General features: G+C 35.2%; 1 long non-coding RNA gene across 1 annotated transcript; it reads left to right on the plus strand.

The window, feature by feature from the left end:
• Positions 1-210: 210 nt before the first annotated feature.
• Positions 211-4426, plus strand: LOC139083109 (uncharacterized). Its single transcript, XR_011539678.1, has 3 exons — positions 211-256; positions 1487-1596; positions 4217-4426. It is a non-coding gene; the product is annotated as an uncharacterized lncRNA (long non-coding RNA).
• Positions 4427-22594: the final 18168 nt, after the last annotated feature.

Genomic DNA, 22594 nt, shown 5'->3' on the forward strand with positions numbered 1-22594 from the left:
TTATGATAATGAACTTAAAATGAAGTCAAGCATCTCAGTTTCTCAATTTTTCTCTAGAAACATTTAAAAGATATAGGCCCAGAGGAGATGGATAATTTGGCTCAGATCGAGTTGGATTTTCGTTAAATAATTATGATACAGTTAGAAGAAGACAAGGGTACTAAGGTGATTCTCAATGTTGTGACATAATAGATCATAGAATTCTAAGCTGGACAAGGAAAAGAGAGGAGGAAGCTAGAAGTCATTGAGAAAAGTGGTGAGCTCAAGTTCATGGATAATCTGAAGAATTGTGGTAGTGGGGAGTACTAGAGCAAGTGAACTGCAAGAATAAAATTACTGGATCAGAGAACAGGATAAACAATTGACATCATAGATGTGATATAATTTCTGATAATAATGGTTCTATTGCCTATAATGATAATGGGATTAAGTGATTATGACAGAGAAGGTAATATAACCCTCCACTATCTATTCTTCATTCATTTCTTATTTGTTTGTTTGTTTTTGCTGAGGAGGATTTGCCCTGAACTAACATCCATGCCAATATTCCTCTATTTTGTATGTGGGTTGCCACCACAGTATGTCTGCTGACAAGTGGAGTAGGTCCACACCTGGGAACCGAAGGCAGGCCGCCAAAGCAGAGCGTTCTGAACTTAACCACTAGGCCATGGGGCCGGCAACGTCATTCATTCCTTTTGATAATAAAACTCCCATGATTTTTCAGAATACGTGGCAGCTTTTCTAGAAACCTATTTCTCTGCCTCTCTTCATCTTATTTTGGTCTTGAGAATAAATTTGTGCAAGGGATTATGAGTAGAATTTATGTGGACAACTTCAGGGCAATATCTTGTAAAAAGAAAATTGTCTGCCCTCTATTTTCTATCTTCCCCCTCTCTATGGATCAGTATGGGGACAAGATGCTAGTGAGTATGCTCTGACCATGCTGGGTAGAGAAAGACCTAGGGGACGGGAGAGTAAAATTTAAAGGAATTGGTGTCCATCTCTCATATTGTGGAACTGAGCCATAGTGTTATCTGTAACTGGTAATGTCGGGAAAAAAATAAGCTTCTGTTCTCTTTGAGCTGCTATGCAGTAAGAAGGAATGAGCTAGCTTACTCATTCAGGCTTTACATTTTGCAGTGAAAGTGGCATCTTGAGGCAGTAGCCCTATAGGGCCTTGCATGGTAAACTCAGCTCAAAAGTCCCCACCTACTCCTACCCTCTGCAAAATCAATGACTGCTTCTTCCTTGCTTTGTAGCCTCTCCAATATTACAGGTGTCAAGAGTAGTAATTATGTGTTTGCTTGTTTGTACAGTGAGGCTGTGTGCCATTTGAGGGCAGGGACTGCCTGTTTTTCATCTTCGTAACCTCAATGTCTAGCAAATGAAAGGAGTGATTTAACATTTTTTTGAGTGCCAAAAGGAACATAAAATTGTGCTAATTGTTAGAAGAAACATGAATGAGACACTGTTTGTATCCTCACAGACTTTACAGTGCAACTGCAAAACCATAAGAAGAAGGGTAGCCAGCAAAATGATGACGAGGAATAGCTCAGAAGAAGTCTTATAATTCTGCATGACGGAAGAAAGAAACAGGTATTAACACTGAGAACCCCTGAGATCCAGACTTACAAAACCCATTGCCTAACGTTACCTGTATTTGAAGTTCCCACGACACCTCACACACAACATGTCACTCCTACTCCAGCATCCCTTTTTTGGATGGTGCTTTCACCATCCAATTTCTGAAAAAATAAGACATTGGCAGTTACCCTGGATTCCTCCAATCCTCTCATTTGTAGCCACTCAGTTGGTTACTGAGTTCTGTGAATCATACCTTACACATATTTTATAAATCTGTCCCTTCACTCTATCGAAAACACTGCTTGTTTAGTTCAGGCCCCTAATCTTACTCCTGTAGATTATTTCACATCTCTAGTTTCCCCGCCAATGTTCTTTCCCTTCCCAATACCTTCCCAAATAATTTCTCATGCTATCCCAGTGGGTCACATCTGAGATGTAAATAAGATCACGTTGTTCCTTTGTTTCATAACTATCACTAGTACTAGGTCGTGTTGACATAATGACATATAAGACGCTCCGTGATTTAGTCCCTGAGTTCAGCTGCACCTACCCGAAGTATCCCTGCCCAATTTTTACATTTCAACATTACTGAACTACCTCTGTTACCCATCATTACATCCGTGTGATTGTCTTTTTTGTGCTATCTCTGCCTGACTCTTTATAGTCCAAAACTGGCTTCCCCACCACTCTCATTCTTGGCCTTCCTTACTCCTAATTAAGCATCTCATCTTCCTGAAAGACTTCTATGTGCTTCCATAGTATCTTATGCATCTCATTATTTACTAAAATGTACCTGAAAATATTTTATTACTGTATGTCTTCTCTTCTAGATAAGCTCTTCAAAACATGTATCAAGACTATTCATTGCTTAAATATACCAAATAAGAATAATCACAGGTGTTCAGATATTTGCAAAATTGTACAAAATAGTATAGAGTCATCAATGAGAAAGAAAGGAAGAGATCTGGTAATCAAAAATTTCCTCCTAGAAAAAGTCTCAATGAAATTGAATACTGATTAACAGTGAGATGTTTACTTGCCATATAAAATATTCAACATTTACATAAAAAAGTTTATTCTTCAGCCACAACTTTAACTGTTAAATTCAGTTGGCCGTTGGTAATACCTGCCGTTAGGTGCAAGGACAACACAATTCCACCTACAAATTCAAGAGTTCTCTCTGTGGATTTACTATGAAGTATAGCATTTTACATTTACTATATGAAGATACCTCTTCAGACTACCTGCAGGATTACAGCAGAGCTGAAGAGACGAATGGCATAAGATGCATCGATAACTTAGGGAAAAATACGAAATAAGCAGACTTTTCTTGGCCCCATTTTATGTTTGCATCACCCCTCTCACTGTGATCAATGATCTAGCTGGCATTACCTCTACAATTATCTTCAGCTCACAAACATCTCTTACCATGACACATGTCCCATGATTCTTTCTTCATGCCTTCCCAATGAAAGGTATCTTTCCCATCTCCCAAGTGTTTTGTGAAGTGATTTGCAGTGTTAGTCTTTGATAAATTATTATCTTAATGGCTTAAAAATTTATCCAGCTTGAAGGCATATGGATTTTAAAAGTAAGCTTTTCATTGTAAAACTGTCTCAATAAATACTGGAAGCTTTCCTTTCAGTGAGTGATGCTGGATCAGGGAAATTTGGAAGCTTTTTTAATCAAATCACTTAGATGATTTACTTCCCTATCCTTCTAATAGTTAAAAAAGGCTTGTAGGTTATAATGGATAATTAGGTCAATTATGTACTTAATTTTTAAAAACCAGAAAATAAAACTAGGGTCAAAATATTCAACCATAAAATAAAATAGGTAGAAAAATGAATATCAAAAGGATAAAATAGGAAAAGGTGTAATTCTCGTGCTTTAAACCTGATTTATATTTTCCAGGAATTGGATGAAAATATTTAAAAGTTCTCCATATGAAAGTGGAATTATTAATTACAGTATTAGGCATGAATTTGTGTAGGCTAATTAAAGCTCAATGAAAACTTCCTTATAAGGCATTATCTAATTAGACTTCAAAATATCTTGTTAGGAATATTTCTAGACATGTTTTTTTCATTCAACATTAGTCAGAATGTGTTCGACTCTTTAAATCATATAGTTCTATAATACTAGAAGGAAAGAGTATTAAACTGTGATTTGTAACATGGAAATCCCCAAAGAACTTCTATAACTATTTTTGGAAATTTTCTTCAAAATATTTGTGTCTGGGTATCCTGGATGGATAAAGTATTCAATGCAATTACTGAGCAGAGGTAAAATTGAAAGTCATTATATGAAATGAAGCAAGACAATCCATGAATAGGAGTGTGTAAACAGATTCCCCCAAATACACAATTCAGGGGATGAGCTAAGAGTTTCAGGGGATGGGATCACCTTAGGGCCCAACCTGTATACCAGAAATTATTTTACAATTAAATATTTATTCATATTTCACCCTTAGCAATATATAATCCTTCCAAACATTTTAGGTGCAGAATGACATGCCAGCAGAGCCTGTATGACCATTAAAAACACATTAGTAAAACCAGTTTTTGCATGTTATGCTGATAAAATAACAACTTAGAGTGAGTGATGACTAAATGTTTCATTTTTCTTTCAGATATCTGGGCACCTTTCTGAACTATGCCACAACATAAGCAGCACTCCATAGCTACAACAACACACTTGTGTGTCTCTTAAAGGGAAGTGTGCCCCTCATCCTCATTGTCAGAGAGTCAACAGTGTTTCTCTTCTTTACTGGAGATCCTGCCCTTTCTCACTGACAGACCCAGGTTCCCCCTCTGAAGTTAAATATAACAACATACGCAAACTCGTCTGCCTATCTCATGTTACTGTTGTATGACGCTTTCTTTATCTGAAACAAGTTAAAATATGAGACCAAATGTAAAGAACTATACTCACATATATAGTCCATATTTTTGTATATAATCATTAATTCTCAATGATTAAGACTGAAATGGAATTATCATTTATATCCCACACACTGCACATTTAGGACAAGGCAAATCTATATGAATTTTTATGGAGACTGATAATACCATTGAGATAGTCATATAGCAATTTGAGACAACTGTTTTGCCTCATGGATATTTAGGTGCCCCCAAATCAACCAAAGGAATCCTTAGATAAGTGGGATGTAAGAAAGCAATAATTCACAAAATAGAGAAAACAATCAACAATGAATAATGAAAAAATGGGGAGCAAAGTTTCCTCAGAACTATATGAAGCAATGCTAATTAAAATAACCATGAAGTATCAATTTTTTCATTAATTAGATTGTTAAAGGTAAATGAAGTTCCATATTGTTAGTAGGACTATAATCAGACTGCCTTTTCAGAAAGCAATTTGCTAATGTGAAACAAAAGATACAAAAATATTCATATTCTTTATCAAAAAGTGTTATATCTATCCTAAGGAAATATGGAAAAAATATGAAGATGTAATTTTCATTACAATATTAATCCTTGTACAAAGAAAATGGAAATTGGCTTTACAGTCCAAGATTGGTGGTGGCTAAATAAATTTTGAGAGATCTGATACATGACAGAACATTATATTGCCACTAAATATTATGGGTATTATTTCTATTTTTATGACATGAAAATGTTTACTTAACGTGTTAAGTGAGACGGTACCAATCCCAAAAATTCACATGTTAAATTATGTGCTACATATACATGCTGAGGACAAGCCAGAGGAAGGCAAACTAATTGTATTAAAGGATAATATAGTGATGGATTTCAATTATTTTCCTTTCTATTTTCCCTAAGTTATGACAGATGGTTATGGTACCTGTATAATACTACTACTAAATAATTAAACAAATAAAATATAAGTATAGTAGGTAGACTTCAAATTTAAAAAAAGAATTGATGAATGCAGTGTTGAATAACACAGTGTTAAATTGAACTTCCCCAATAATAAATGAATAATGACTGATTAAAACATCTCCATGCCGATTTGATAGCATTTAATCATCAGTTATTTGATTTAACACATTTTATATTCTTTCATCACATACTGTAAATTGCTTATTAAAAAATGCATTCATTTCTTTTGGATTGAATGGAGAGAACGGAGTGAAGTAAACTTAGTCACTGACTTTTAAATGATATGTGTTAATTTTTTGCTCACTCTACTCAATCTTTCACTTTCCCTCTTCCTCTTTCATTCCTTCCTCCCCTGCGGTCCCTACTGTGCTTTTGAAAGTCTGTAAACTTCAAACTACACAGGCCAAAGAAATCAGTATTGGATTTCTGATAAGAAAGCCACCAAATATTGCCAATAAAATATTACTTAAAAGTTTATTAAAAAGCGTATTTCTTGGGGCTGGCCTAATGGCACAGTGGTTATGTTCACGCGTTCTGCTTTTGGGGCCTGGGGTTCACAGCTTTGGATCCTGGGTGTGGACCTATACACTGCTCATCAAGTCATGCTGTGGTGGCATCTCACATAGATAACAGAGGAAGACTGGTACAGATGTTAACTCAAGGACAATCTTCCTCAAGCAAAAAGAGGAAGATGGGCAAAAGATGTTAGTTCAGGGCCAATCTTCCTCACCAAAAAATGTTTATTTCTTTTGTGTTTTTTTTTTTTTTTTATCAGTTTCTTTGTCTTGTTGTTTAGCTGAAAATTTTGGCTTCCTTACAAGGGTTGGAATAATAGAAACCAAAGACATCCTCTACTAAAATATGTATTCTAAACCGTAATTATCATGAATTAAATTCTCTACTACGTTTTCAGTTGACATCATGCAAACACGCATGAGGAAATGTTCCCATCAAAAATGCCTGCTGGTTTAATATCTGCTGGGAAATATAATAAGGGCCTATCTCTGTTGTTAATGTCTATATTTTAATTTTGTGTATGTCCATCAGATTCATATTTCTCATTCCTACTCTAAAGTAAGGAATGGGAATCTTTAACAAGAGGAAAGACAGCAGCTAAAATCAGATAATATCAATTGTGTTTCTATTCACTAATTTCAAGATATATAACTGTGCTTGCTCTGAAAAGTCCATGATTTCACTCTTATGACTGTGGCAGGCTGCTCAGCCGATAAGGACCTAGGATAGACTCCAGGGATTTACTCTTCGTTTCAGGGAGGACATTTCATGTCCTGACCTACTTCCCTAAGCCCAGCCACTCTGGACCACAAGCCAAAGTATGAAAGGGTGACTTTTAGTTTCTAAACATCTCTGAAAAGTATTTTTATATTTGAGACTAACTTGTAGTGGGTCATTAACTTCATGGATTTAAAGAACGTAGGAGTCGGAGATTATCTAGTCCCAATCTCTCATTTCACAGACAAGGAGATTAAAACTCAGAAGGAGTGAAGCTTGATATTTTTTATTGAAAACCACACATTTTTATTTGAAAGTGGACACTTTTTATTTTACTAATGAGTGCATCAATATTGTTCTTTGAATACTTTTTTCCAAATATATATGTATATGTATATATATATATATATATATCTAAAGAAGTAGTAAAATCAGCTTGAAAGTTTATAATTTTTCACATAAAAAATTTAAAATGTAGCACCAGGATCAATGATCTATTTTCTGAGTTCTCCAGGTAAATGGCTTAATACATTATGGCTGTAATTAGCATCTTTATTATTTTTCTTTTTTGTCTATCCATTATCCATGCCCAAACTTTTTCATCCTAGTTAGATTTAGTCTTCAGACTGTGAACCAAAGCATTCTTCTTTTTCCCAGCCAAGGGTTTGTCATGTGTCCAAAGCTAAGTCAATTAGACTCTCTTTGGAATTTGATTCTTGAGCAAAGAGTCTCAAGGAAAGAAAACACTTGAAGAAGATTTGTTCAGAGGGTGGCGGCCTGATGACATTGCCTTTTAAATCATGAGATCTTCCCTGATCGTGATGTTTGGGAAGCCTGTTGTTCAGCCTGTTTACACTTGAGTAAATTCTTGTGTTACTTAAGTTAGCCAGAATTAGTTTCTGTTACTTGCAACTAAAGAATCCTTCGTAATTCATTTTCGTTTACCCTTCTCAACTTTTTAAGACTATTTGAAATATGGGACAAGCATGGCTAACAACTCTCTTGCTCTTACCTGACATAATCAGAAAAGAAGTATAAATAAGAAGAAATATATAGGAACCATAAAATAAGTGTCTAGACTGAATGTTTCTGTCCTCCCCTCCCCACAAATTCATATGTTGAAATCTAACTCCCAGTGTGTTGGTATTTGGAGGTGGGGCCTGTGGGTGGTGATTAGGTCATGAATGCAGTGTCCTCATGAATGTGATTAGGGTCTATAAAAGCAGTCTCAGGGTGCTCCCTTGCCCCTTCTGCCATGTGAGGACAAAACTAAAAAGATAGCCATCTATAAAGCTGGAAGGAGGCCCTCACAGGATGCTGAATCTGCCAACACCTTGATATTGGACTTCCCAGCCTCCAGAACTGTTAGAAACAAATGTTTGTTGTTTATAAGCAACCCAATATATGGGATTCTGTTATAGAAGCCCAAATCAACCAAAACAGTAAGTATTAAGTGGTATATAATAATTGAAATTCCACAGACTTGCAAAATTCCACATTTTCTAAAGTCCTTTATCTCACTTGTGGTGACTGAAGAGATGGAAAGATTTTGCTCACTGACTCTAGTGCCTACTATTTACTACCATCTTCTTCCTCAGGTCTTAGTGGTGAATACTCTCCTGTTGGACAAAACAGGAATTGTTTGTTTCATGCATGGTTTGTGAATTATTGAAAACTACTTTTCACAAAGCAAAATTTCTGTAATTATCTTGGTAAAATGCCATCATTCTTTTCTCCTCAGGTGCTGATAACTTTACCTCACCAGGGCTTTATACTGAATAATGTCACTGCTTCCTTCCTGTGGAGTGTCACATTGCAAATCACTAGTGTGTCCCTCTTCTCTATGGTACTTGCAAAATCTCACTTCATCCCCTACTATTGATGGTAACTGCTAAACTATAATTGTAATTCTGATGTTTCTTTATATTTCCCCTTGATTCAATGCAAATTTTCACTTAATAAGAACAATAAGTTTATGCTAATATATCTTAATGCATAGATTATTTCCATTTTCAAAAGCACTGTCTCCAATTTGAGACTTAAATATTCAGGTGTGAATTTACTAACACCCTCTTACGGTGTTTACTTTGAGTTAATTCAGAAAATATTAATGATTCAGAAGATAAAATAATGTAAAATGATTATAAAGTATTGTTTTAAATAATCTTTCTTAAGTATGTCAATCTTTATCCCCTCAAAAAAAAAATCTTGGTCCACTTTGGCAGTTTTCAATAAATGCAATAAGAGAATCCCTAATAATAATTATTATGAAAATAGTTAGCATTTTCTTTTTTTTAAACTGTATTTCATGTTCTTTGAAAACCATTTTACATATATGTGTTTCTATCTTCATGCCCCTAAAAGCAAGTATTCTAAAGTATCATAATTGTTCTCATATTATGAATGGAGACTCTGAAGCTTAAGAATCCTTCCAGAGACTTGTGATGATACCAAGGTTTTTAACCCAGATCTACCTGACTATAAAGTCCATGGATTTTGTCTCTAGTTGAAAAAGATAAACTGGAGATAAGGGAAATAAGATGGTCTTCAGATTGTTAAACTTAAAAAGAGAGCCACATAGGGGCTGGCCCTGTGGCCGAGTGGTTAAGTTCGGGCGCTCTGCTGCAGGCGGCCCAGTGATTCGTTTGTTCCAATCCTGGGCGTGGACATGGCACTGCTCATCAAACCAAGCTGAGGCACCGTCCCACATGCCACAACTAGAAGGACCCACAACGAAGAATATACAACTATGTACCAGAGGGGCTTTGGGGAGAAAAAGGAAAAAAATAAAATCTTTAAAAAAAAAAAAAGAGAGCCATATAACAGTCAAGTGATGAGACATCTGAAACGGTAAACAAACTAATCTCTGTAACCACGATCATCAAGGACTCAGGATTTGCATGAATGTATTTAGTTAATTGTGAAGATTCTCTTTTTTTTTTTGACAAAGATTAGCCCTGAGCTAACATCTGTGCCCATTTTCCTCCATTTTATATGTGTGATGGCTACCACAGCATGGCTTGATAAGCAGTGCATATGTCCGTGCCCAGGACCTAAACCGATGAACCCAGGGTGCTGAAGTGGAACATGCAAACTTAACCACTATGTGACTGGGCCGGCCCCCTCAAGATTCTCTTTTTGAAATAGACAGCATAGAGAAAGCAAAAGAAGTAGCTAGCCATAAATAAGAAAAATAAATCCTGAGGGGATAGAAATAAGCAATGTCCAAAGCAGCATTGCCCAGAGTCTAGGCTGCCCAGGTCAAGGGCATAACCTGTAGAAAGGGATGCATTAAGTTGTTCAAGCCTGGTGTCATTAAACACATGAATCACACAACAGATTCCCATTATTTTGATTCCAGTCTCATCACATACTTTTAATTTTAATTTGGCTTTCCGTGTAGCATGACAAACAAATATAATGGTCAGATGAGACAAGCATTCTGGACTGTTAGTCAGGACTCCTTCTGTTACAAAGGACTGATATGTAACTGAAATTGACTCAGGAGAAAAGAGACTAATGGATTCATGGAACCAAAACATCTAGGCCGGTAGAGTAGCAGTAAATCTGGGTGAATGCCATCACTCAAAAGACTTAATTGGAACTTGATCTCTCTACCCTTAGGCTCTGTTTTTATCTATATTGGCCTCATCTCAGGCAGCTTTCCCCCTGTGATGGTCAAAAGGTACTTTGACGGTTCCAGTTTATATCCCATCAACTAGCATCGCTTTCCTGATAGTTTCAGAAAAAGTCCTAGGGTTGAAGACACCTTTGTCTATCCTGAGTCATGTGTCCAGTTGTGGAGCAAGGCTTTGGCTCTGTCTCATCCAAATAACTTTTTAGTGGGTTTAGTTCTCCAAAGGAAAATTGAATTGCTTTTACCAAAACCAGGAGCAAAGTGATAGGGTATAGGCAAAGGCAACAAACGTCCTTTACAATATGACAATCTAATTTTTTATCATAATTCATCAAACACTATTCTGCATTTTAAACATCAGTTTCTGTAAGCTTGATTAACATGATTATAAATCTGAAAGATGAAACCACATTTTAGGATACTAGCAATACAAGTTGTCCAACTGTATTAGATCCCTTTTGTGCTCCATCTCCAATTTTCTCAGTCTCTGCGACCCTCCCCTCCCTTCTTTAATCATTGCTGCCTCTGCTGTGTTCTGTGTCTTTTGCTTTCTATCCTGTAGCTTCTCTGACATAAGGCCTATGAGATCCCACAGATCACTTCACATACATGAACCTGGAAGTGTAAAGTGTAAAGTGCCCATGGGGCAATCCTTGATCAATGGAGCAGCAAAGCCTGGGATAAATACTCCCCTCTTCTATCCCTCAAGTGGACAATTCTTAGGATCCCTGTAGGACTCAGCTTCAGTTGCCACATGGTGACCAGCTTATTAGCACACATTTGATTCAATTTGCTTTCTCCTCCTCTCTAGTTTCACTTTTCCCACTTCTCCACTCTTGCTCCCTTGGATCACTTCTCCAAATAAACTACCTGTGCAAAAGCCATTGTCTCAACTTGTGTTCTCTGGAAGAAACCCAGGCTGAGACAGCCATTGTGTTAAATTCTCTGAGAACATTTCACAGAAACTAAATGTAGCTAACATTTATTTAGCGCATACATATTGCCAGACTCTTACCAAACACTTTGTATGATATATAATCATATTTAAAATTCAAAACAACCCTTCAAAACAGATATTATTTCCACAGTAAAGATGGAATGCTACAGCTTAGGGAATATTGTATTCACTAGCAATCTTGTCAAAACTTCCAGTTTTCCTAATTCCACACTCATGATAGGATATATTTCCCTGCACCCTCTGAAGTTGGACATGGTCACATGAAGAGTAGGAGACTTTAAAAACCAATGTCTCAGTATCTGTCTTCTCTTTCCACTGCCACATTGCGCAGGGAAGAGACTCTGTCAGTCTGAATGTCACTGAGAACGAAAGAAACAGATTTGAAACCCCGGCCAGCCTGCTAGCGACATATAGCATGAGAGAGGAGCAACATTTATTTTTTAAAGCCACTGAGATTTGTGGATTGTTTATCACTTCAGCTTAACTGACTGGGGTGTGGATTTGAACCCAAACAGTCTGAATCTAGAAACTACCCTTTTAATAACGATATTATTCTCATAGGCCTTGAAATGGACACTGCAATGTAGATCAAATTGAGTAGTTGAAAAAGAGTTGAAAACTTTCCAAAACAAAGGAAGAGTACAGCAGTAGGCCGAAATCAGGAATGTGCTGGCAAGTTTAGAGTTCAGAAGGTTGATTATATAGGTGGCTCCAAAGGTTTGTTTAGGGGAGTAACCTAAGCTATGTGTAGCGAGATAGGATTGGAGCCAAAATAGAGAGGAGACTGGATATGAGTCTAAAAATTTTATTTAGAAGTTAGTGTTGAAGCTATTAAAATTATCTGTTCAAGCAAAGAAACATTATAGGTTTTATGAAATTATTGAATACATTTGTGTGAGACATGATTCAAGAGTACCTGAGGAAGATGTATTTGGCCCTAGTGTATAAGATAGACCAAAGAAGGTGAGCGTGGAGCTCGGAGGTCAGTAGGGAAGTCTAGGTATGACATCTGAAATATGGACATAGTAACTGGAACAGAACTATTTCACAGGGAAAAATGATGGCACTTTTCCACTGAGTGATTATAGAAGAAGATAGGAGGCCAGAAATTACAGATGACTCAAGAGTTAAGTATGGGCGGCTAGAAGTAAGTTAGGGTAGAATCATTATAAAAATCAGGAACCCCAGAAGGAGGATAATAGGGTATTAAAAAGGAAATGTCTTGAAAATTTTCAACTGAAGCTCAGGACAAAACTCAAGACTAGAAGTGTAGAATTGTTATCTTTTTGACACAGTGCTGGTTTTGTGAGTTATGTGTAAATGATATTTGAATCAGTGGACTAAGAATAAATGAAAGCAAGTAGGTAGCTTCTTCAAGGGGAGAATAACTTTTCCCCCCATAAAAGGAAATTTCATACTTTAAAGGTATGAAACACATTTATATGTTGTTAATTGTTAAACGGAACTGGTTAGGTTTACATGCTCACGTCTATCTAATTATTAATTTCAGGTTAGCATGTATCATGGGTCTAAGTCATTGAAAATGAGAAGCCCAAAAGCAGCTCAATTTTTTCTATTACTGTGTCAACTATAATACCAGCTAAAAATGTAAGAATACTTTGTATTAAAAACTCTCTCTTAATTATAGAAATATCATATTTATTTCCTGATTATTTTATGTTTAAACACAATTTTCCTCTTCAGATTTTATGTAAGGAAAGACTTCTGTATATACTTAAGTCTTTTTGTACTTAGAGTCAGTCTTAAAGGGCTGAAAGTCATAGTAGTGAAAAGGAATAGGGTAGTAAAGAATGTCATTCTCCTGGTGGGAGGGAAGTGGGGTAAAATAAGAATGCTTCTTGGCAACATCAACTGAAACTCAACCTACACTCTTTTGTTTTCCCTTTGTTCTACCAATGACCAGCAACCTTACCTCCCATTAATCAAATGTGTTGCACAAGTCTGGAGCCAGCCTTTATAGAGCTCTCTAGGCTCCTTTCACATTTCTCTTCGGGGGTAAAAATAATTATGCTCTGTTCCTGTCCAAACAGGTACCCACTAACCTTTGGTGGAAGCCAGCAATTTGTAATCAGATGCACGCTGAGATCTTAGATAAGCAGCTTCAAAAAAGATTTCTGGAATCCTTGGTAAAACATTATCTACTGGATCTTCCACACTCTGAGTATTTACTTCAGTAGTCATTTAAAAAAGGTGAAGTGCAGTGGAAATGAAATGGAGTTGCATTTTATAAAGATGGGAGAAGCAGAATGTTGTAAAATTATCCTGTTGTATCTAAAAGGCAAGAGAGAGAATTCTATCTTTGATACTTCATATCTCAAATCATAGAGAAATTTGGTCAGTAATTTCTACCACTGAGATAATAAATGGGGTAATTGTGCAAGGTACGGATCATAGTGTGATGAAAGAGAATGATACTTTCTAACTTTGGGACTCTACACAATGAAGTCATGTAAGGTCAGGGCTAAGATAGTACCAAGCCACACTTGGGGGAGTTTATGTCACTGTTCTAGTACTTTACATCTTGAATTTTACAATGAAGTTGAAAGAGGAAAGGATTCACTGAATATCCTTGGATGTCTTATAATCTATCAAGTAGTATGTTTAATTTTAATACAAGTTAATACAATTATGCCCAAAGTAACATGGTGAAGTGGAAACACACTGGAGTGAGGTCCTGAGACCTGGAGCTAGGGTTCCCTCTGCCGTATCTCACTATGTCACTTTAGGCAAGCCATTTAAAATCATTTCACTTCTCTGGGACTGAATTTCTTCACTTGAAAATTCAGAGATTTCTGTTAAATGATCCCATATATCTCTTCCTATTCAAAGGACTGAAGATTATTTTAGACAATTGTTTTTTGTCAATGTGTAAAATATGGGATGGATTTTGAGTCCCTGTTCAAGTTGAAAATTCTTAAATAAAGAATATAAAATAGGAAAAAATGAGACTAGTCATTTTTAGTTATGAAATGGAAACCTCTTAAATATCTACACGAAGAAAAAGTATGATTCCAGTAGCTCTTACTAAACATTTCACAGATAAGGTAATATTTCCCTGCAACAGAGAAACCACACACAAAATCAGGGAAATTATTTGAAGTTCTCTTGCCCTAGAGATGATTAAAGTGACACATTAGTAAGGACAGAAACAGTCTTAATGTAGGAAAAAACAGAGAGATGTTTGTCAGACCTAAGTGTATGTGTGATATTTGATGGGTTTCTTACTAGGGTAAACCATAGGCAGAAAGAGGAAAGTATCAAAGAAATGAATTCACTATTCACTCTACTCACCTAGTGTTTCCATTTATGTAGAGAAATCTTCAGTGAAATGTAAAACAGAATACATTTCCAAGTTTAATGCAGAATTTTAGATAGCAATACAAAATTTGATACCAATGAAAAGTTAGTGTAAACATTTTCAGAAGAATATGATTTGCTATGATAGTCATGGTACCACTCAGTGAGTTTTACGTTATTAAAATTCTGCATCTGCCATTTGAATTTTGACATGTTCCTAAAAATATCATGATTCTATTATGACTAAAATTCTCATCACTTCTGGTATTTTAATCTTGTATTTCACTTTTTCTAATGACATGGGTGGATATGTAAACCAGAAACATATGAGAGCTGTGAGCTCCAAAAGAAACTACAAATCTTAACACAGAGTTATTTACTTCTACTGGGACTAAGCTATAAGCAAACTCTAGATTGGTGGTCTCCAAAGAAGGTTTTGGAGTCATGCATTTCTTTTGTAGAATTCATATAGAATGTCAGTCAAAATTACCAAACTAAAAATCTTCAAGTCTCTAAGCAGAAGTTAGAGTTCCAGAAGGGTAATTTGGAAATTAGGGTCTAACTGATAATACAGTCAGGTTTTTTTTTTCTCTTTAGTTACAAAGGCTTATAAAAAAGTATTCACCAGTATATCCAAGCACAGAGATCAATCAAGCTGCAATAAAATATTCTTTCTTAGATGATGCATTACAATTTAAACATTGCAAAATAAGATACGTAGGGAAAGAACTTTGTCCAATAGATTGTAGTTAGGTTTCCTAGAGGAAATTTCTTCAGTGGGTCACCCTGTAAAAATGACACATATTAACCAACATTGTAGACTTTTTAACATAGTAGAACTACTAGTAAGATGGAGCTCAGTTATAAGGCAGATATAGTTATGATTTAACTTAAAAAAATTAACGCTAGAATAGTATCCACATAGCTATGGTGAAATTACATAGGAATAACTGTTCAAATTATAGAGCAAGAACTCAAAAGTAACAGTATGACCACCCACATAATTTTACCATGACTCCTAATGGCACTGATGACTGAATTTTCTTACTCCAGTAAGATTTTATTAACTTGGCTGAAAAATGAATGGAAATATACCACTATTTTCTAGATGATTATACTACATTTAATGATGTAATAGCTTCAGAGATAAAATGTCTATCAAAACTAAGGTACAAATCGACAAAGGCAGGTACAATGAAATAAAGCATGACTACCCAATGAATTTTTTTATCTTCATGCATTTATTATTCATTCAACACATTCATTGAATACCTCTCATGTGTCAGACTCTGAGGATATGATAGTGAACAAAATAGAATGGCCTCCATTTGTCCTTTTTGAATTTACAATTTATACTTATCACTGGTTCTTTCGGAATAACACTAGCATTTATAGGAAGATCTTAATCTTTCTACACGTAAGAAGGAGTGGTCAGACATAAAGGCACTAGTGATAAGTTGGAGCACAGTTCATTATAAGGCAACAGCATAGCCTGTAAAGTGCCAAAACACATTCCCCAAATAGTACTAGTGCTAGACAGTCCCTCATGACTGTGAACACTGATATTTCATAATTTTTGATTTCCAGTTCTGTAGCAACTTATAAAGTAATATAGAAACGGCTCTGGGTGAATGAATCCTGCAGGCAAGACATAATACTGTTGATCCTAGTTATGCACAACCATTGTCAATCTAAATTTTCCTTTCTTGTTCTGAATGAAAATGACAATGAACAGGAGAAGATGAGGTAGACAGTGGAAGAAAACAGTTGCGTATAAAGAAGCTTATCTCTTCTCTACAACAAAACTGAAATATTTGGTTTTAAATTAATTATAAATACATTATATGCATTCATTGCATATATACATAGACACACACACATATGTGTATCATGTGTTTATATATTTGTATATATTTTTTCAACTCCTGAAATTCTTGTCAATTCTATTTTCAAAACAATGAAAAATTACATTACTATTTCTTTTCCACATAAAGACTACAAACTGATGGTTTACTGTCGTGATCTTATCAGATTTACATTCTTTCTAGATTTCTATGACTATATAAATAAAACATAAATAGAAAAGTTCTGAACCAAACAAAATAGTAAGTCAGAAGCCTTTCCTGCAGGAAGACACAACTATGGTTTGTTTCACTGAAACCCTTGCTACTCAAGAGCATATTTTCTTTAAATCAAAATTCTTTGCTTATTGATAACCTCTTTTCAAAAATATTTTTTCCTTTCTATGTCAACTCTAATGCTTTGTTATGGTCAAGAGTCATTCAAATACGTGCTGGACCTTGAAATATACTGAATAATATGGGTTTTTTTTGTTTTAATGTTGAAGATTCTTGTGTTGTTATAAAGAAAACTGATCCTGTTCAAAGGTCAATTCTATACCCCATCTCCTGTCACCTCAATACACTAAAAAACTGAAGGAAAATAGTTTTAAAATAACTGAAAGCTTTTTTTTCATAGAAATTTGGTCTTTGATGGATAGAAAAAATATCCACTGAAAGTCAAATATTTTTATAATGGAGGAATGGAAAAGTGATTATTTTAGTAAAGTGTTTTTATTTGATTGCCAGAAAGACACCCTTGATATTTATTTTATTCTGGTAGCCAAATCCACTGAAGTCAAGGTTCTTATTTAAAAGCTCATTGCAATTACTGAGACCAAACATACATAATGGAGAGGAAGGATAGCCTATCAGAAATTCCATGCTCTGTTCTCACAGTACACTTTTTTGTCACTATTTCTGCATGTGGGAAATGAAGTAAATACTCTATGGGAAAACACCTTTATAGCCTATATGATAAGAACTGAAATCCAGAGGAACTTATACAGCCAGGTTTCTAAATGGTAGCGCATTATTTCTATTAGTCAGTTATGCTGTGCTGATTTATTTAGGATTAGAGACTAATTTGATTCCCTAAAGAAACACATTATCTCATACAAGTGACAGGAAATGACCACTGGCAAAATCTACTCCTCCAACTCTCCCAAGACACCACCATGAAGTCTTACTTTTTGTCTTATAAATTCAGAAAGATTTGTATTGAAAGAACTTCATAAAAAAGACTTGTCACACATCTCATGTTGAAAATCCTATAATATGTCCCAGGGAAAAGCCGGAGACAGAGTTTAGGGTTTGTATGGGAAATTTACAAAGGAAGGAAATTGTAAGTCTGAATTTCTAAGAAAACATCCTAGACAAGTTGACCCCTGCTTCTAAAATATTCTTTAACAATATTATTTTCTGTCCCTGGTAAAGTGCATCACAGAGAATGAAAAACATGACATTTTCTCTCATTCTTTTCTCCAAATTCTAGAAGTAAAATGCAAGAGGAATATATATATTTTATTGGGGTAGGGAAAATACATAATTTTGTTAATAGTGTCCAAAAGTCTTGATTCACTCCAAACACACAGAAACCACCTCATTTAAGAGCAGGAAAAAAGAAAAGCTAAGTCTGGTCTATTATAAGACTAAACAGCTTGAGTAGGACATGGTACCAGGAGCAATGGTTTAAACTGGTGTGGTTGAATCCACTTATAAATTAATCTGAAGTAGGAGCTTGGTCATTTCTCCAAATATTTTTCACGTGTAATCCAGAAATTAAGAACCACTGTCTTAGCAGGTGTTAGAAATCTACTTTTAGTGTAAGTATCATAAAATGTCTCCTAGACCATATATAGTTAGTTAAACAGCAAATTACATAATATTCATTTTTTCCTACCTTATGATTTCATATTTCCTTTTAAAAAATTATAGTATGGCAGAAAAGTAAACAAAAGAAACTAAGAAAGTAAAATAGTTCTAGCAAAGTGAAGAGAGAAGATAAAATTCATACATACGGTGACTAACAATTTATATATTTGCAGTGTTTTTAACCTTGTATCCTACAATGTGTGGGATATAGGTTAAATTGTTTAGCAAACATTAAAGTAAGTGTCCCAAAGAATTTTGATTGTTCTTTTGTTATAATCATGTTCATAAAACCACTCATATCACACATATTAACTTTTTTCTCTAATATACGGACAAATTTAAGAGAAAAGTAATTAGTTCCTTCAAAATATTCTATTAAATATAGATTAAAAATTTTTTAAAATGCTTTCTTCATAGCCTTCTAAAAGTACATGTAAAAATATCTTTAGAGGATATGGTAATCTATCCTTATAAGATTTATGAAAGCAGTTATTTATGGATGAAAGTCTTAGTGTATAACTGACATGGGAAATACTTCTTTTGTCATGGAAATCCTATACCCCCCTATCTCCACAGTCCTCCCATTAAAAAAATAAACAAACAAACAAATGAACAAAGATATAAAAACTGCTGCAATTGATAAATTTCAGGCAGAAGGAAAGTCAACTCCTCAGTGTTAACTGGATGCTGTTGCTTTACTGCTCTTATCTTCAGGCCCCCCCATCTGAGCATATAAATGCATGAGGTGACTAGTCAATTAGTCTTTCCTCTCAAGAGAACTGACTTTGGCCATGCACAAAATAAAAGGAGTCTATTAACTTCATTCTATCTGCAATTTGTGTACATGACCCAAGACACCTCTAAGTAAATTATGATTAGTTGTCTGAACCTATGAAAGAAGTAGGACTAGAATCAGACTTAAGGCCCATAGGGAGATGGTAGAACTGTGAGGGAATTGTGTACAGCAGCTGCCTACACTCTGCCCTGCTTAGTCAACTGCATCTTCATGGGGCACTGGAAAGAAGGCTGGAAGATCACCAAAAGCTGTTTACACAACTGGAACCATTCCATCTCAACTCAAGTGAAGCAAACGACAGTGAAAGGGTTCTCTATTCCAATCCCCCAGCAAAAACAATATGAAGTGGACATCTTGGGAAGTAAATCACCAGGAACATTAAGACATCAGGGACAAGAGAAATTTAAAAAAAAAAAAAGTAGTTCAGTTAAGAAAATTTTGCTAAGTTTATCTCTAATTTTTGCTGTGGGATCCATTACTTTCTCTAAGAGCAAGACAAGCGATGGGATGTTAATGTGTTATGCACAAGAAAGTGAGAAAAAAGTATACTCGAGTTATGAGAAAGTGAAATCTTTCTTTTTTCATCACGTGCTGCCTTGAGCGAGTTCTTTAATTATTCTCACAGCTTCTTGTAGCCTTGCGTATATAAGATTTCCAAGCACACAGACTCCTTAACCTATATTTCCCACAGGGACTTTATATAAAATCTGGTGTAAATATCCTTTTTAAATAAAAATGTAGTTAAAATGAAGATCTTGGATTTTTTCCCCAACTCGACTCCTAACTTTAAAATCCATGATATTTTTCTCTTTTGAATTCTTGCAATTCTCATTATAAGCATATATTTTGTTATCAATGTTATCTTTTTACACTGGACTAATTGCAAGATTTCATGTTCAAAGGTATGGGCTTGGCAGAACTGTATAGTCACAAACAGAAAACAAAAGCAAACAAATACTGTATGAAATGTCATACTTTATAAATGGAAACTAGTTACAATTTACTTTCTCTGTGCCAGGTACTGTGCTAGGTGTTTTATATGTGTTATCTCATTTAAATCCCAAAATGTCATGAGGCAAACAAATATTAATATTAATAATGTAATATTATTATTCCCAATTTGACAGGTGAAAAAGTACGGTCTTAGAAATTAAGAAATAACAACAACTTTGCCCAAGCTTACACTACCACTGAGAATCCGACTGGAGATTTGGCTGGTGTTTCCAAATTCAGAATTCAATCTCTTAATCATGATTTTTTTATATTACCAATTCTACAAAATTTTGGATAGGCTTTCTAATTTATAGAATAAATATGACTATGGGGTCAGCCGGTGGTGCAGCGGGTAAGTGTGCACATTCCACTTCGGCAGCCCGGGGTTCGCTGGTTTGGATCCTGGGTGCGGACATGGCACTGCTTGGCAAGCTGTGGTAGGCATCCCACATATAAAATAGAGGAAGATGGGCGTGGATGTTAGCTCAGGGCCAGGCTTCCTTAGCAAAAAGAGGAGGATTGGCAGCAGATGTTAGCTCAGGGCTAATCTTCCTCAAAGAAAAAGAATAAATATGACTAAACTGTAAAAGGAAAAATCTAGGAAAAAAAAATCATTAAAGAGGCAGGACACCGTGGAAGATAAAGAAATATTATAAGGTCAAATATCTGATAAATATGAAATGATAGAATAAAATCTTCTCATGATAAAAAGGAGACTTTTCCAATTAAGAACTCTTTGAAAATTCTTATTTAAAATCATGTAAACCAATAACTGTGTGAGTGCATCAGTTCTTACTATATTTTCAGATCATATTCAAGAGGCGACATAACTTAGTGGTCAAGATTTTAGGTTTTGGAGTCAGATTGCCTGGCTTCAAAATCCATTTCTTCTACCTATTAGTTTTGTCATCTTGAGTAAATTAATTAACCTCTTTAGGCCTCAATTTCTTCATTAGTAAAATGAGGGAAATGATTGCGACCTATTTCTTGGGTTCTTGTGAGAATTAAATGAGTCAATTCATATAAAGAATGGAGAACACTTCTGGCATATATTAAGCACTAAATAAATGTTAACCATTTACATATTTAGTTTTTGGGAAGTCTTTTCTGTCTAGTTCACATACTACACAGTGTGGGTACAACAATGAGGTGATCTGAATGAATTTAACATGATTAATATGGTGTTCTTAATCTCCTTGGGATATCTACACATTGCTGTGTCCCTTTAATATTTGAAGAGTTCCTAGCTGCTTTGAATACTCTGATTTCAATATTAATGATGCAGTGATAACTTTGTTGAGCAGCTGATTAGAACGGAACTCAGCTGTGATAATGATGTAAGCTCATGACCTTGATAGAAGAATAAACTAATTGTACTGATAGTCAAAAATAGCTGAAATGTGCAAGCTTGGGGTACCAGCATATGAAGCTTGAGATAAAATTTGTTCACAAGTACTATATTCTTTTTTCTCAGACTAATGAATATTCATGTGAAATCAACTGAGTTCTTAAAATACTGCAATGATACTTCTTTTGGTGTATTGAAAACAGGCAATTGTATAAACATGAGGCAAATTATATACGCCAAGGATGAAGAAAGCACAGTTGGAAACAATGAAACATTGAAGCACTAGTATAATGAGCAGGAAAATACAGCAATAAAATGCTTACATCAGCATTTAGCAATCAGTGACTCAGAACAAATACATCATGTTGACCATCAGATTAGCAGACATTTCCACAGGTAGACCCAGTAAGTAGAGAAGACTGAAACTATGCAAAGCCAGACCATAAACTGCTGTATATGGCATCCAGTTATTTAATTATCTATGCTTGTTAGATTGCTTTACCACATTTTTCTTTCCTTATTAGAAGAAGCTGTGATACATCTCTAAAATGTATGTCAGTTGTTGAAGCTGTGCAAAGGTAATCTGTGATACCCTTCCACCACAAGAAAAGATGTGTATTTCAAACAGAGGGAAACAAAGATTTTCAGTTGTACATGAACCTTTCACCGAGGCATTACCCTTAATAAGGGTAACTCATTCCTCTCATATACATCTGGAAATAACATATCAAGATTCTTTTTAATGATGTACATATACCCTCTATGATTGTTTTAATAATTTATTCTGCAAATCATGCTTTTTACTATTCTATGATTACTCAAGCAGCCTTCTTTGAAACAATACAAGGAGGGATATAAGGAAATCTTAGCATAACATAGATTGCTGCCAAATTGTCAGCTGTTGCTGGTTGAATGGTGAGACCAAGACACATTTTTACTCCCCTGGGCTAACTATTTTAGATGACACATCTGTATACAGTTGTCCGGGTAATATTAGTATGTCTTTACTTTTGACGTAAATAATATAACTTACAAAACTACGGCTGCAGTGATGACTTTCTTCTGGAATGTAATGTGAGGCTTATAACCAAGGCAGTTACTCCTGTTGATCAGTCACAAGAGTTTAAGCTATTCGGAGGGGACTGTTGAAA

This window comes from Equus przewalskii, chromosome 4 (assembly GCF_037783145.1).
Source record: "Equus przewalskii isolate Varuska chromosome 4, EquPr2, whole genome shotgun sequence".
NCBI classification, from domain to species: Eukaryota; Metazoa; Chordata; class Mammalia; order Perissodactyla; family Equidae; genus Equus; species Equus przewalskii.